This window comes from Marmota marmota, unplaced genomic scaffold, assembly GCF_001458135.2.
Source record: "Marmota marmota marmota unplaced genomic scaffold, marMar, whole genome shotgun sequence".
Lineage (NCBI taxonomy): Eukaryota > Metazoa > Chordata > Mammalia > Rodentia > Sciuridae > Marmota > Marmota marmota.
The window spans coordinates 64438343-64452734 of record NW_026000026.1 but is presented as its reverse complement, the minus strand read 5'-3'; the positions used below and the strand labels follow the sequence as shown (position 1 = coordinate 64452734).

General features: G+C 37.9%; 1 long non-coding RNA gene across 1 annotated transcript; it reads left to right on the top strand.

The window, feature by feature from the left end:
- Positions 1 to 1760: 1760 nt before the first annotated feature.
- LOC125619079 lies at positions 1761 to 14031 on the top strand. The gene is made up of 2 exons (XR_007350569.1): positions 1761 to 11817; positions 12182 to 14031. It is a non-coding gene; the product is annotated as an uncharacterized LOC125619079 (long non-coding RNA).
- The last annotated feature ends 361 nt before the right edge of the window (positions 14032 to 14392 follow it).

Sequence of the window (14392 nt, the reverse complement as noted above, 5' to 3'; positions counted from 1 at the left end):
AAAATAATGAACAAATGATGGGGATTATTTTTAACCCTCTCTGATGTTTCTGCCTGGGTATAACCTTTCTCTTGTTCATCTCCTTTTCTTTAATTCTACAAATGCCCATGTTAAGCCCTCTTCATGTCTAGACAATCACGTGAAGAAGGAAAGAGTTTGTGGCTAACCTGTTTTGTAGCTTTCTACAGTGCTAAGTATGCATTCCATAGGGCCTTTACAAATAGCTACAGAATGGATGCACTACTGGATTGGTTATTGGCAGGTGCCGGGGAATAGGGAGGCCTCAGCTGAAGCCTGTGAGACCTGTGTTTGTTTGCCTGGTCTGTTGCAATAGACTCCTTAATGATCTTCTTGTTTTAGGCTTTCTCTCCATCCAGTTTATCTTCTCCAGGGCTAAAAGAAGGATCATGTTGCCATACAAATCCGGTCATGTCCTCTACCTTCTCAAAAATCTTCACTGGTTCTTCGTTGCCTGTCAAACTCCTTTTTCAAGTTAAAGTTTTAACACTCCTTTGAGGCCTCATTTTCTCTCTCAGCAAACTCCTTGCTTCAAGCTTCTGATCATGTAACTTTGCCTGGACTCCCACTCCTCCCCTTCTCCTCAAATGATTCTGTCCATCCTCTAAGATGTGGCTCCTCTGTGAAGTCATCCAGAACTCTCTGAAAGTTTGTTGCTATTACCTGCTTTCCACAGTACTTGAGATAAATTTCTCTTACAACATGTACCACATTTTATGGCAGGATTTATTCGTGTGATTCCCCTACCCCCACAGTCCTAGATTGTCAGTTCCTCTAGGGCAGGACTATGTTTTGGTTCATTTTTGTTTCTTAACCTTCAAATACAGTGTCTGGGCCATAGGAAGTGATCAATATACTTGTCTTGAATGAATTAATTAAAGAATGAAGAAAGACAGGATGTAAATATGTGAAAAGTCAATCAAATTAAGAAAGGATGGAAGGTCAATCAAATATCATATTGCTCAAGTGAAGTGTAATTTTCAAGATTAAGTTAAAACAGCTCTTCCTGTAGAGAAATATTTATTCTAATCCAATTGTGAAGATGGTCTGATAAGCCAACCTCAGTAGAACTGAGAAGGCTCAGTGATGCTCTGTCTCAACCTGCATGTCCATCATTCTGTCCAGTGTCTAGTTTCCCAGGGTTCTTTCTCATCAAAATTTACCCACCATGTTCAGTAGTCTCTCAGGGCTTTTAATTCTGCTAGGTGACAGGTATTAATGGGTCAGAGAAATGAAAATATGTTAATGCATTAGCTGGCAAGTATGATTTCCCTCCCAAAGAGAATAACACTTCACACATATTTAAAGACTAATGTTCACTTTTGGGAACCTATTTCTGTTTAAAGGTGACCTTTCTGTCCCAGAAAACATACCACATAGGCAATGGTCCACCCTTCCTCTGTATATCTACATGTACAACACTTTGATAAAGTAACTGAACTGTCCTCATGTGTGCACAGGAAAACCTTTGAAAGAATCAGCATCTTCTCCCTATTCTAAAAAACTCCTATAAAAGTCAATTTTTCTGGGGTTGGGATTGTGGCTCAGTGGGTAGAGTGCTCACCTAGCCCACATGAGGTCCTAGGTTCGATCCTCAGCACCACATAAAAACAAATAAATAAAATAAAGGTATTGTGTCCAACTACAAAAAAAAAAATATATATATATATATAATTTTTTAAGTCAATTTTCCTGGGGCTGGGGTTCTGGTTCAGTGGTAGAGTGCTTGCTTAGCACATGTGATGCATTGTATTCAATCCTCAACACCACATAAAAATTAAGAAAATTAAATAAAGTAATGTGTCCATCTACAACTAAAAAATAAAAAGTCTGTTTTTCTTATTTCACAAATATTTGTTATAATTATATTCAACCTACTCAAAATATGTCACAATTTATAAATTTTTGTTTCTAAAGTTCTTTGAGAATCTCAAGATAGTTTTCAAAAGTATTAAAATTTCTTTGCTTTTAGTAGTCAATTTTTTGAGTTATGTGAATAATCTAATTGTATATATTCCTCTCACCTTGTATTAGTATTTATTGAGCACTATTTGTCAAGTGCTTTACTTTTAGTTTTCATCTGTTCATTTATTACTTAACCTTAACAGGAGTCTTAGGAATGAGGCATCATTGTTATTCTGATTTACAGATGAGAAAACTGAGGTTCAGAGAAGTAACATACATGCCAATGTTACACAATTAGTAGTAGCAGAATCCACATTAGAAGGAAGGCAGATGGCTGTCTATCCCCTTCTATGGACCCATTTTTCTGTGCTGCCCACCACAACCAATAAGATAGTTTTTTCTTCTCAGTTATCAGATAGATGTCTATAAAGTTGAAATATCTTTGATCAACTCTGTTTTCTCGATGACCTCCAGACATTAGCAAACTTTGCATACCATATGTGCTAAAAAAGCCAGGTGCCACAAGAAGGATTAAAGATGAAATTTCCTTTCCGCTCTGATTTCTACTTTTTATTATTGACACCTCCCAAGTGGTTCAGAGGATGCCTATTAAAGTTCCTGGACATCTTGTGCTATTTGCAACCATCCTTAGAGAGGTCTGGGTGGCTGACCTCCACACCTGCCAGGAGTCCCTCTGCCTCTGTCAGACATCACTGCTCAGAGCAATTTCAGAATGCTCAATAAGCCAAAAAAGCCTCTCTTTTCATGGACTCATGAACATCTTGTGATTTCTCCACTGTAGGATCCCTGCTTCCAGAAATCACCAGGAGGAGGATGAGACCAGATTCATACTATACTTTCACATTTCCCTTCTTCCTTTTTGGACATGGATAAATTAGTGAAGTTAAAACAAGAAGAAGTAGTTATTAGCTCTTCAAAAGAGCACATGTGAGCTCTGCACAAACAAGGTTAAAATATTCTTTGGAGTTTAAAATCACATTTCAAATTTGAACTTTTGTAATCTCTTGTCCTATGATCAACAGTTTTTCTATTACTTATTTAATAAGTTTTTTATCATTATTCTAAGAGTAAAATTAGATTTCTTTGTTTGAACTCCTAAAGAGAAAGCATTTGGACTAATTAATATTGAAAAATATGTTAGGATATATCTATATCCATATCTCTGTCTACATAGATACTAGATATGTAGATACCAGAGTTTATCTAAAGGTAGGTAAGTAGTTAGCAGGCAGGTAGGTAGATTCTCAATGAATTGAGAATTATTTGAGACTAGAAGCAAATATATACAAACAATGTCTGAGAAATGTTCTTCTCGGGTGAGCTTTGTTTTCTTCCAGTTTTCACAGTAAAAGAAATTTTGCTTCTATGTTTGACTGTCTTACACAAATGGATTTGGAAAAGGAGGGCCATTCCTGTCCTGCATTTAGCAGCTGTGCTTACTGGTTTTATAATCTGTAAACTCAAATTGTGCTTCTATTTTAATTTCAGCATGCCTGAAGCACAGGATTCTTTTCAAATGTTCAGACGTGACTATTTAAAACTGAAAAGAGAAGTTCAACCATTAAGTATTCTCATCTTCTCTCAGATTTTCTTTCTGATGTGATGAAGTGAAATGCTTTCTCGTGTAGACCATAATTTCTACTTATACTGTCTTGCTTATGCAAACTTTTAAATAGGCTGTAGATGCAAAAGCGTATAAAAGCTGTACATATTTTGTCTGGGTTTTGCATTATTGTTAAGTCAGCGAGGATTCTAATGGAGTACAGAGGATGAGACAACAAGAATCCAATCAATAGACACAAAAGGCAAATGAACTTGCATAAATTAGCACTCTAATAGGAAGAGATAAATGTGTGTTCTCTTTCAAGTAATAGACATTATTGAAAAAGGTCTAACAGATAGCACCCTGATTTATTTTTAGCTTTTTTTTCTGGGGTGCAAAAAATGAGAAAATGCTAGTAAATTGAGCATTGAGGAGACTGCATTGAGCCACTGTCATCAGATCGATGTATTAAATACAGTGTGTAGAACCTAGCATGTTGTGTCCACATGGACGATGCTATCCTCAGTGTTTCTCATAGAAATATGAACACTTGCAAAGATCCCCAGAGAGTTTGTTCCGAGACCAGAGTTTGTCTTGGCGAAACTACTCTCTGATCTTGACATTCAGGCATTTCCAGCATACTCTACATTTATACCATATCCTCTGAGGAAATAGCAGGGAGGATTTTTCAGATGTTAAATGTGTAAGTATCTAGAACCAGGGTAGTCACAGATCATCTGCCACCACGGCATTGTACAGTAGTTTCATTAACTGTCACCAGCTCACTTTAAGAAATGCTTGGGGAGTGGTTACAATGTGCTCTGTTCTCCATTACTCCAGTTATACTCGGTTATTTGTTGCGGATGGGGGTACAATAGCTCTAGCAAGAATATCACAAGTGCCTGGCACTTCAGTCTCTCCCCATAATATATCTAGGGACACCCAAGAATTTTCTCTATCTCTTTTGCCTATTGCTTCCAACTCTTTGTTTGCTGCTTCTATTTATGGGAAAGGAGCTGGGTACATAAGGAGCTGCCAAATAATCTTCATTGCCTTTGCTAAAAGGCAGAAACCTCAGCCATGGATTTGCCATCTCACTTGGGCAGCCTCCAGCCCAGCACAGCAACCCTGATCATTTGTGTTGCTGGTTGATTTAATATAGGGCAATAAGTAGTGCACTAATGGTTTCACGATGGCACTTCTCCAAAGTACTCACCTACAGGCAGAGAGAAACCTGTACCCCAGGAAAAATTTTGGATATCCTCTTTCATGAGATTAGGCAAATACTCTGATTTGAAGTAGACACTTTTAAAGACACATATAAAATTCAGGGCTTTTTTTAGAACCTGGGGAACTTTTACTCTTTGGGAAATCTCCTAGAAATTCTATCTTAGGGGAAATACCATCTGTATTGTTGGAAGAGAAAGAATTAATTTGTCAGCGTTGTTTTGATCCCAATCCAGGAAGCCAAAAAGAGAAAAAAGTAAAAGAAAAAAAAAAACAGTGTCTGCTAAGTATCAGCATTTCGTATCTTTTTCTTCGCATATTTTAAAAATAGGTCTTTCCTTAGCTCTTTTCCATTACAGTTAACTGTAATCAGTACTTTATGGTTATATTACATAGCTTTGTTTCATTAAGGCAATGAAAATGGTATTGAACAATAGCAATATGATGCAGGGAAACCGTTTGTAATTCAGTTGGAAATTGCTAATGCAGTAGACAGTCGATAATACCATCCGCTTGACTTTCCTAGGAAAACATGAGCTAAATTCCCTCCACTTTTCTCTCAAATCTTCTTATTGGGTAGGGGTGAGTGGGATACTCTGAAGCACAGTGGAAACCTGGATGCCCTTGAAAAGAGAATTTCCTTATGAATTGAATTTTGAGTGATATCTGTAGGTCCTGGGAAGAGCTACTATTTAAGACTGAAATTCTCACTGGAGATTTTCAAAAAAAGAGACTAGATAATTAACAGTCTTGAAAGCAAACAGCTGGATGAAATGATGTCTCACAATTTCTTCTGCTATTATGTCTCTCTCTAGTCTAGATACAGAAGTAGGGTTTTCAGTGTAATTATTGTTGAGCATCAAGGGAAAATAAGCAGGCCCTCTCTTTACAGGCTTATGTCATGCATGCTATATGCATTTGTAATTACTGTAGGTTAGGACTAATAAACATGGGTAGTGTCTGGGAATACAAAGGCTAATAACCTGGTGTTTTAAAGAAGTGTTGAGTTAGAATTTTGTTTCTCTTGAGGCTAGTAACTTAGTTGTAACTGTTCAGTGACAACTGAGTATTTGAAAGTTGCATGTTAGAGGAATCCATAGATTTGATAGCATACATAAACACTGAGCTATAAATATAGCGCTGAGAATTCCATTTTTAATCAGTTAATGCTCAAAGATACTGGGTTGCAATTTACCATTAAGAAAAGCAGGAGTGACGTGTTGAATTTTGAGTTGTCCTATAAATTTCTCTAGTCATTAGAACCAACACAATTTTCTCATGTGTGATATGAATTTGTAAAAGTCCTAATTGTCAAAGAATAGCAGTATTTCATGTTGCCATATATTTCCAAACATCTCTGACATAGTTAGAGATATTTATTATATCTCAAAGCCACCACCCTCATTTTAAAAATAAACAAAACTAAATTTAATGCTCTACCAGGAAGTTCTATGCATATGTAAGTATATTTCTTCAGCTTTTATGCCAGAAACTCATATTTACACTAAAAGAAAACAAACGAAAAAAAGCCACTTTATATAACTCCTAATTTTCTGTTCACTTCCTTTAGTGTGTTGGAATAATTTGTAACTTAGAATTCAAAGCCCTAAGTGGAGGTATATTTTAAGTTACAGATCATGTTCCAATTATATGGTGGCAAACAACTCTAGACGCCTTCATCAACAGAAAAAAAGGTGTTTCTGTAGGTAGAGCACCTTCTTCCCTTCCTGCAGCCTTGGATATCAGTGCATGCTTCAGAGCAGGCTCCATAGCACCAACAGTGGGTGCTCCTCTTCATCAGCCACGTAGACTGTGTTTTTAGGCTATCCACCTGGCCAGTGAGTGCCACATGTTACTTTCCCCAATCAGATTTATAAAACCAAAGAAACCAGCACTTCTAGTGACCTTGACTTAGACCTTTAAGTTAATGACTGGATTCTTTAATCCTTGGGTGGCTGCTCTTTGGTCTTACCTATTGTGACCTCTTCTCAATTATAAATATCCAAGTTAGAAAATCTGAGAGTATACCCAGGTGTGTTCCCTGTTTGCCCATACCTTACTCCCCAGAGATAGGGTTGAAAGGCATACTTTATATATTTGTGGAATGGACAAAATGTGCAAGTTCCTTTTAGCATACAAAATGGGTTATGACTTTAATTAAATATTTGGCATCCACAAGGTAGGTACCCAGATGTTGAATTAAAACATCAGCAAGTGAAATTGCCCTTTTCTGTAAATATATTGAGCAATGAGATACAGCCACGTTTTTCCTCACATTGGATATAGATTTAGCATGGAATCTGTGCTAAATCCCAGACTGATTTAATATCTCCCACAGGTTTCATAAACCCCTTTGTTGTTTTTTGACCCAGCTCATCAATGCTGAGTGTGTGACCAGTAATAGCTCATGTTCTCTTTTTCTCTCTGAACAGAAAGAACAGTTTGAATAGCAATAAAATGTTAATGTGCACATCATGAAACTTTGGGATCTGGGTTTGTACTGCTGAGTGTTGAAGAAAGCCAGTTGTGACCCTGTCTTCTCAAAGCTCACAGTGCTGACTTGTCACCCGGCATGGAGTGCCCATTATCACTCTCTTATTTCATCATGTTTGTGCTTGGCATTAACCATCCCTCTGAAACTTCATGGTCCACACAAGTGGCTCATTCATATCTTGCAGCAATACCAAAAATTCTGAAAGTTCAAGAGGCAGGTCATGTGCATTTGCTTTGAACTATAGTTCTTTTCAAGGTAGACATTTTGAAAGTAGAGTGTATTAAGACGAAAGCAGAAGGAGAAAAACAACACCCGTATTCTCTGTCATTGAGACAGACAAGCATTTAAGTAGGTAGAGATATTATAGCACTTGAGAATCCCCTAAAGTGCTTAGATTTATTTCTAAGAAATAAATGGTGAATCGTTTATTTCTTTCTCCCCCTATGTTTCCTTGGGACAGAGCAATTAGTTTCTTATTTTTTATGATTGCATTATTCTTGCATATATCTTTCTGTGGTCCAGGCTATAAAAGTAAATAGAGAATCCAGCTGTATGAATGAATATCCTTTTAATGAGTGTGGGGAGGAAATAATAATACTAAGTAGTGCAAAACCATTTTTATGTGATGAACTGCAGTTCTCAGCTCCCCAGCTCCCCAGTCTTAAGCCACAGGCCACCAGTAAATGTGTGCATAAAATGGCAGTTTCAAATGTTCTGGTGTTAACAAAGGTATCCTGTGGTTTGTTTTGTTCCTAGAACACACTTTCTATGATTTTTTTTAAGGGTGGTGGCATATTCTGTTTTAATTTCCAGGGTCAAGGAAGGGTAAAATGGAGTATGTGACTTTTCTCTAACACCCTTCAACTATCTCTGGGCAAAAGCCTTGCTGAAACAGTGAGATAACACAGTTGCCAGGTGATAATACAGTCGTTTTTGCAGTGCCATGAGTTAATTTCAGAGGTGAAACTACCCCTACTTAGGAAAATAATGTGTCTTCTCCCCTTAGACCAGCCATTTGCTCAGAACAGCAAATGGATAGCGTCTCCCATGTGCAGATACTAGTGAGTGACTTGGCTCTGCTTTTTTTCCCTTTCCCTCTTTTTTTCTTCCTTTCTGGCCATTTTCACTTAGTTGTTTTTCATTGATTTTTTTTTATATATCTATAAAGTCACTGGCAGTATTATAATTGAACCCCCCCCCCCACCAACAATACCATTAATTTAATTTTAAACTGCCAATATTAGCCTGCTCAGGCTGCCATAACAAACTACCATAGGCTGGTGGGCTTAAATAACAGAAATTTATTTTCTCAAAGTTCTGAAAGCTAAAAGTTCCAGATCAGATTTACCAGAAGCTGGTGCCTGGTGAGGGCTCTCCTCCTGGCTTGCAGATGCCCACCTTCTCACTGGGTCCTTGCACAACATGCAGAGAGCAGCTGTCTGGCATCTCTCCTTAAAAGGACACTAATGCTATTGGATCAGGGTTCTGTCCTTATGCCCTCTTTTAAAGACCCTATCTCTAAATATAATCATACAGGGAGTTGGGCTTCAGCATGGGAACTGGGGGGAGGAACACAAACATTCAGTCTATAGTACTGCATAAATACTAGGAGGAAAAAAATAGAGAACATACTGTGACAATGAACTTTGTAGTAAGTTGCTCAATTTTTGATCTGATGCTCTGTGTTTCCTGAATGTGTTATGATGGTTACAGAGGAGAGCTTAAGAAGTCCCAGGATAAAACAAAAGGAAGAATGTTATTTACCTGTTTACCTTCCTACCCACTAATAATGTCATGGAGTATGTAGCAGAGAGATGGAAGGAAAGGTTTCTAGCCCTCATATATGTCAGGGACTCTGGCCTTGTGGAGCTCAAGGACAATGGAGTCATTCTACTCTTTCTCTACAAAGATTGGAATTGCTCTTGGTAGCTTTGCAGTGATGCTGGCTGGTTCCTGAGAAAGTCGGTTTCTTCTCCTGACCTTGACTGGAGGAACAGAGACTGGATGTCTGGAGGGAGGAGTACAGTCTGTATTCCACAGAAAGTCTGCTAATGGGAGCAAACCCCTGAGCATATCCCAGCCTGGTCTGGGCCTGACCTGAGCAGAAGGGAGCCTCCGAACCCAAAGATCTCTGGATTGCCAACTCACGGTTGCCGGGACACAACTCAGAGCAGAACAGTGGTTGGCAGAGACTGAAAGAGAGTCTTGGGTGTTCCTGCCAATGTGATAGGCGGTTGCAGGATTTTGTGAAGCAGTCTGATGAACCCTCTCAAATAGAGGCACCTAATGCTGCTCAGCTGTGTAATTGGGATGGAAATGGGCCAATGAGAGGCAGCAGTCTGTGCTTAACCTTTTGGGAGTCTTGTTCCAGGAGACTGTGTGGGGGAAAAAGGAGCATTACAAATAATAAGCCTCTCTGCCTGATTTGTAATGAATTAGTAATAAATGGCCTAGCGCTCTACGAAATTCTGACGATTACAGAGCAGCTTTAGCTAAGTGCACGGGACCACATCTTATTTTGATCAGCTGTAGCATAGCAAAGACATGTAATTATCATAATCTAACAATTAGCCTGGCATCACTTTCCAGTGTTTAATTACCCCGATAAATGGTAATTGAATAGAGGACTTAATGACAAGAGAGAAACTTTCATTCTGCCTTAGGTGCTTAAGTTGTCTACTCGGCTAGGCATAATTTTCTAGTATTGCTTGAACAACAGTCCTGATTATCATTTTCCTTTTTGCAGTCTTCCATTATTTTGTTTCCTGATCTTGACCTTTGTTTATCATGTTATTTAACTCCTCTCAAGAATTAATACTGGGCCCCTGACTACCGAAGTTTATTGGACACTTTGCACAGTTTTCCTGTTGTTAAGCCTTGTGCCTAAGATCCTTCACCTACAATTTCCCTTCTTTGGACATCTATTAAATCACTACTAGGTGCAGATATTGTGTTAAGTGCTGAGAATCGTGAGACAAGTAAAAACCAGCACTTTCTTCAAGGAGATTGATATATGAAAAAGAGATCTGCATGCCAGTCCAAGTTTTCTTCTAAATCTACATATTTAGGTGGAATGAATTCAATACTTTTTGTAGAATGGTGTCTAATGTGTAGTTACTCCAGCTCTCTTTTCTCAATCTCATACTCTCATTCCTAGTCCCAGGTTTGCATCCAGCTGCTTACAAGGGTCCAAATGAAAGTAACTAGTTTTTACTGCCAACCTGCATAGAAGCAGCAACATTCTGCTTTACATCCTCATGCTTTGGATGAAATATTACTATTAGTCTTATTATTTCCTAGCATTACCAAAAATCTATATTTTCCCCTTGCCTAGAGAAAGTCAAACATTTTTTAAAAAACATAAACGATATCTATTTCTTTTCTTTTGTCTTGTCATATTTTCTTTTAGAAAATAATAGAAATTAATTCCTTACCCTATAGGTCTTGGTTATCACAATTATTGGAAAATCAAGGCCAAATCTGAGACTTAGTAATGATTCCAATAAGTTATTGTTAGTGCTTAAAAAATATTTATTTCATTGTTGGCACACCATGTACTTAAGAACTATTAAATCATTATTTTCCAAAAACTACTTCTTGAGTTGGCTAATAAAGTGAAGATTTGTTATTTCTCTTTTGTTATTATTTTTGAAACTAAGAATGGCCTGAAATTCTTCTGAGTAACTTCATCCCTCCAGGAGGCAAAAGGGCTACATGGAAGTGAGTATTCTGGCAGGTGGCTTATTTGTTTGTTTGACTCCCACATCCCCTGAACAGAATCAGTTTGTTCAATCCTGTTCTCTCAGGAACAGTAGCTGGATAACCTGTTCCAGGATTTTCAGCATCTGCTTTTGCTGGATCTATTTATGTGGCAGGTGTTCTGTGCCATGTGCTTGAGGGGATGGAAAACTCTAGATAACTTAGGGTATCGGTATCGTGTGCATCTTTTTTCCGGGATCTCCAGACTAGCTGAAGTGGTGAAGGAGCCTGTTTTGCATTGTGGGAATGACTTCTGTTAGGACTATACTGATTGCCAGACGTTAATTCTATTTTTTGTTTCAAATCCCCATTTGAAACCTATTTGGAGTGCCGTGCGATGCACTGGATCTGTGAGAACTCTGCCTGCTTAATTCTTTGGCTGACTTGGCTGTTGATGTTGACACACTCTCACTTGCTGCCCCAGGCCTCTTTGGGGGCTTAGAAGCAATTAGACTGTCACCCAGATCTCCCAGTCCCTTCCTGAAGGAAAGTCTTGTTTAGGCTCTGCCAATTTAATGCTTTGTTTCCTTGGGAAGTCTTCTGTCAAACTAATAAAACAAACTCCAAATGAGTTAAAACACTGGATGAGAGAACATATTGTGGGACTTGTATTTGAAACAGGTGTTATCCTGTGAAATAAATTTTCTTAAACTCAGTCAGACTGATGTAACTTGTACTAGAAAAGCAACAGCACAAGCTATTTGAGAATATTATTCATTTATTTGATATGGGTGATTAGTATTAATTGTGGGATTTTAAAACCACTTTGAAAGTTCACACGCATAATACACACGTGCACGCGCACACACACACACACACACACACAGAGAAAAAGTGACAGATAGGTTATGTTAGGGTCGGGCAAACGTCGGAGGAAAGGACCACCAAGAGACTATCTCATGCAAAAGCAAAGGGGTTTATTGGACCAGCATGCTGGGGCTCAGAGCTCTCCTGAGAGAAGCTGGAGCCCTGAGCACAGCTTAAGCAGAGTTTTTATGCAGTGTTTAAACAGGGAAGTTCATATGGCAGTTAGGGTGCGAGGGTGGGATTGTTACAAAATAACCATTACAGAATAATCATGCGTTTTGTCAGGGGGTGTTGGGTCAGGGTACATTTTGACATAAGTAACTGTTTTTAACATAAGTTTCGGGTTCCAGGAAAACAGAACTTAAACTTACAGAAAAGCAAAACTTAAATTTAACCTTTACAGTTAGTGTATTAATGTACTAATGAATTCTGGCCAAGAAAATTATGTCTTATTACCAACAGTTCCTGAATTCAAGGCAAAACTCTTATACTGTAGAATTTATAATTACCAACATATGTGAGGATAAGAACTCTGTTGAAATTTTCATTAATAGATAAACTGAGCACCCAGATTTGGATTGCAAAATGTTTTGTCAGTATCTTACGCTTCATTGGATGGAAAAATATATGGTATAGCGTATTGCATTTCAGCTGCAAAAGAATAAGCAGGACACATCTCTGAAATGCCACCTTAAGCAGTTATTTTTTTGGGGGGGGAGGGAATTTTGTTTTTGTTTTTAAATCTTCACTTCTGTAGGAACATTAGTTGTTATTGGCATATTCTAGAGCCCAGAAGAGTTGGATTGGACTGACTGAGATTATGTGTCTTGCTCTTCATGTACTATCTCCTCTACCCTCAACAACTGGACTGCTTATAGTGAAATTGTCCATGCTTCTGCGTCTTTCAGAGTGGAAAGTGAAAGTTGATTACCAACATATATCAAAGACAGGCATGTTTCAGCCCATGAGAGGGAAGAAAATTTAAAAAGAGCCAAACAAATATTTGTTCAGTCCTGAGTGATGTGAATACTATTTTTCTACCCCAAGTTAGGTTTACTATTTGTATTTCATGTTTTAACCTCTGCAGGAAAACAAAAAGAGCATCTTCAGATTTAGGATAGGAGAGCCATAAGGCTTGCATTCTGTGCTGAAAGGAAGAACAGAAGGAAACAAGAAGAAGTGTGCTCTGCAACAGAGGCTGCTGTCCTGCCCATCTTACAAACACATGTTTATAAACCAAATCCCCTTGTCAGTTATAGGGCCTGTTAAGACCTTTCTGGACAAATAAGAAATTCTTGTGGTTAAAAAGAGACTTCTTATTCTGAAATTAGCCTTTAAATCAATAACAGTAGAATTGAAAGACAGCACTGCCAAGATTTATTAACTCTAGATTTAGTTTAAAATTTGGGAGGAAACCTAAGCTGATAAATTTGCTTAATCTTTGACCATAAATCATATCCTTCTTTTACATTTCAATTTCAGAATGTAATACATTAAGTTGCCTTGTAATTAAAGAAATGACATTGGAATTCTCTTCAAATAGGAATATTAAAACAATCACCTCTTTGACAGATTAAAATACATTTAAAATGTAATAATCAACTATGAAGTTGGTGAGTAATAACATTTTCATGATTGAATCGTTTAAAATATTACATGAAGGGGGATAAAAGTGCCTCACAGCTTCCTAACTTCTATTAACACTGTCTCCTTTCAGTCATGTTGTTTCTATATTTATGGAGGGAGGAAACTTCACTCAGGAGCTGCTTGATAAAATACCTTAGTACATATTTCCTTGGAAGCAGGTTCTTTGCTCTGCCAGCAACATATGCTAAAGGCCAATTTAAAACATTTAAATACACATCATCACTCTTCCTTTTCCAGATACAAAAAATGAAAAGTACTTTGGTTTTAGTAAATGAGAATGGAATGAGAGGTGAAACCTCAGGAGAAAGTGGCTAAAGATGAACTCAGAAGAGGCTTATGATGCTGCTCCTCTGGCAGGCTCCTGTGTCCTTCTGTTCATCCTCCCCAGCTGTCAATACCCACAACACAGGAGCATGTGGGAGAGGAGGAAGTAAAAAAAAGAGTCATGAAAAAAAAGTCATTGAGAAAGAAAGCTAGGTGATTTCTATTTTTCCTACCCAAGAGGAACCAAGGACAGTATGAGGAAGTTCAGAACTTCTACTTGGGGCTGATGACAGACCTAGACCATTCAAGAACTAGATGTTCCTTTTTTTTTCAGGGACCCAAGGTTGAAAATAAAATAGGAGGACAAAGTCTCTTTGATTCAGGCTAACTAATGTCATGAAATGATGATTTGGTACTTATCTCAGAAGGAAGTTGGGGCACACTGTTGATAACCAACTGAAAAGACAATTTGTCATTTCTTGTTGCCTTTATTTCATTTGATTCTGACATTCAAGTCATGATTCACCTCCATCACACAGGTTAATTAAAGGGAGAGGTATTAACAGTGGCTTTAAATTGATAATCAAAATTGTATTTAGCAATATGATGGAAAGTCATCAGGCAAACACTGACACAAATTCACTTTTCAGTTCCAATCCCAGCTTAAATTGTTACTTTTGCCATCAGTAGTCCCTGAAATATACTGG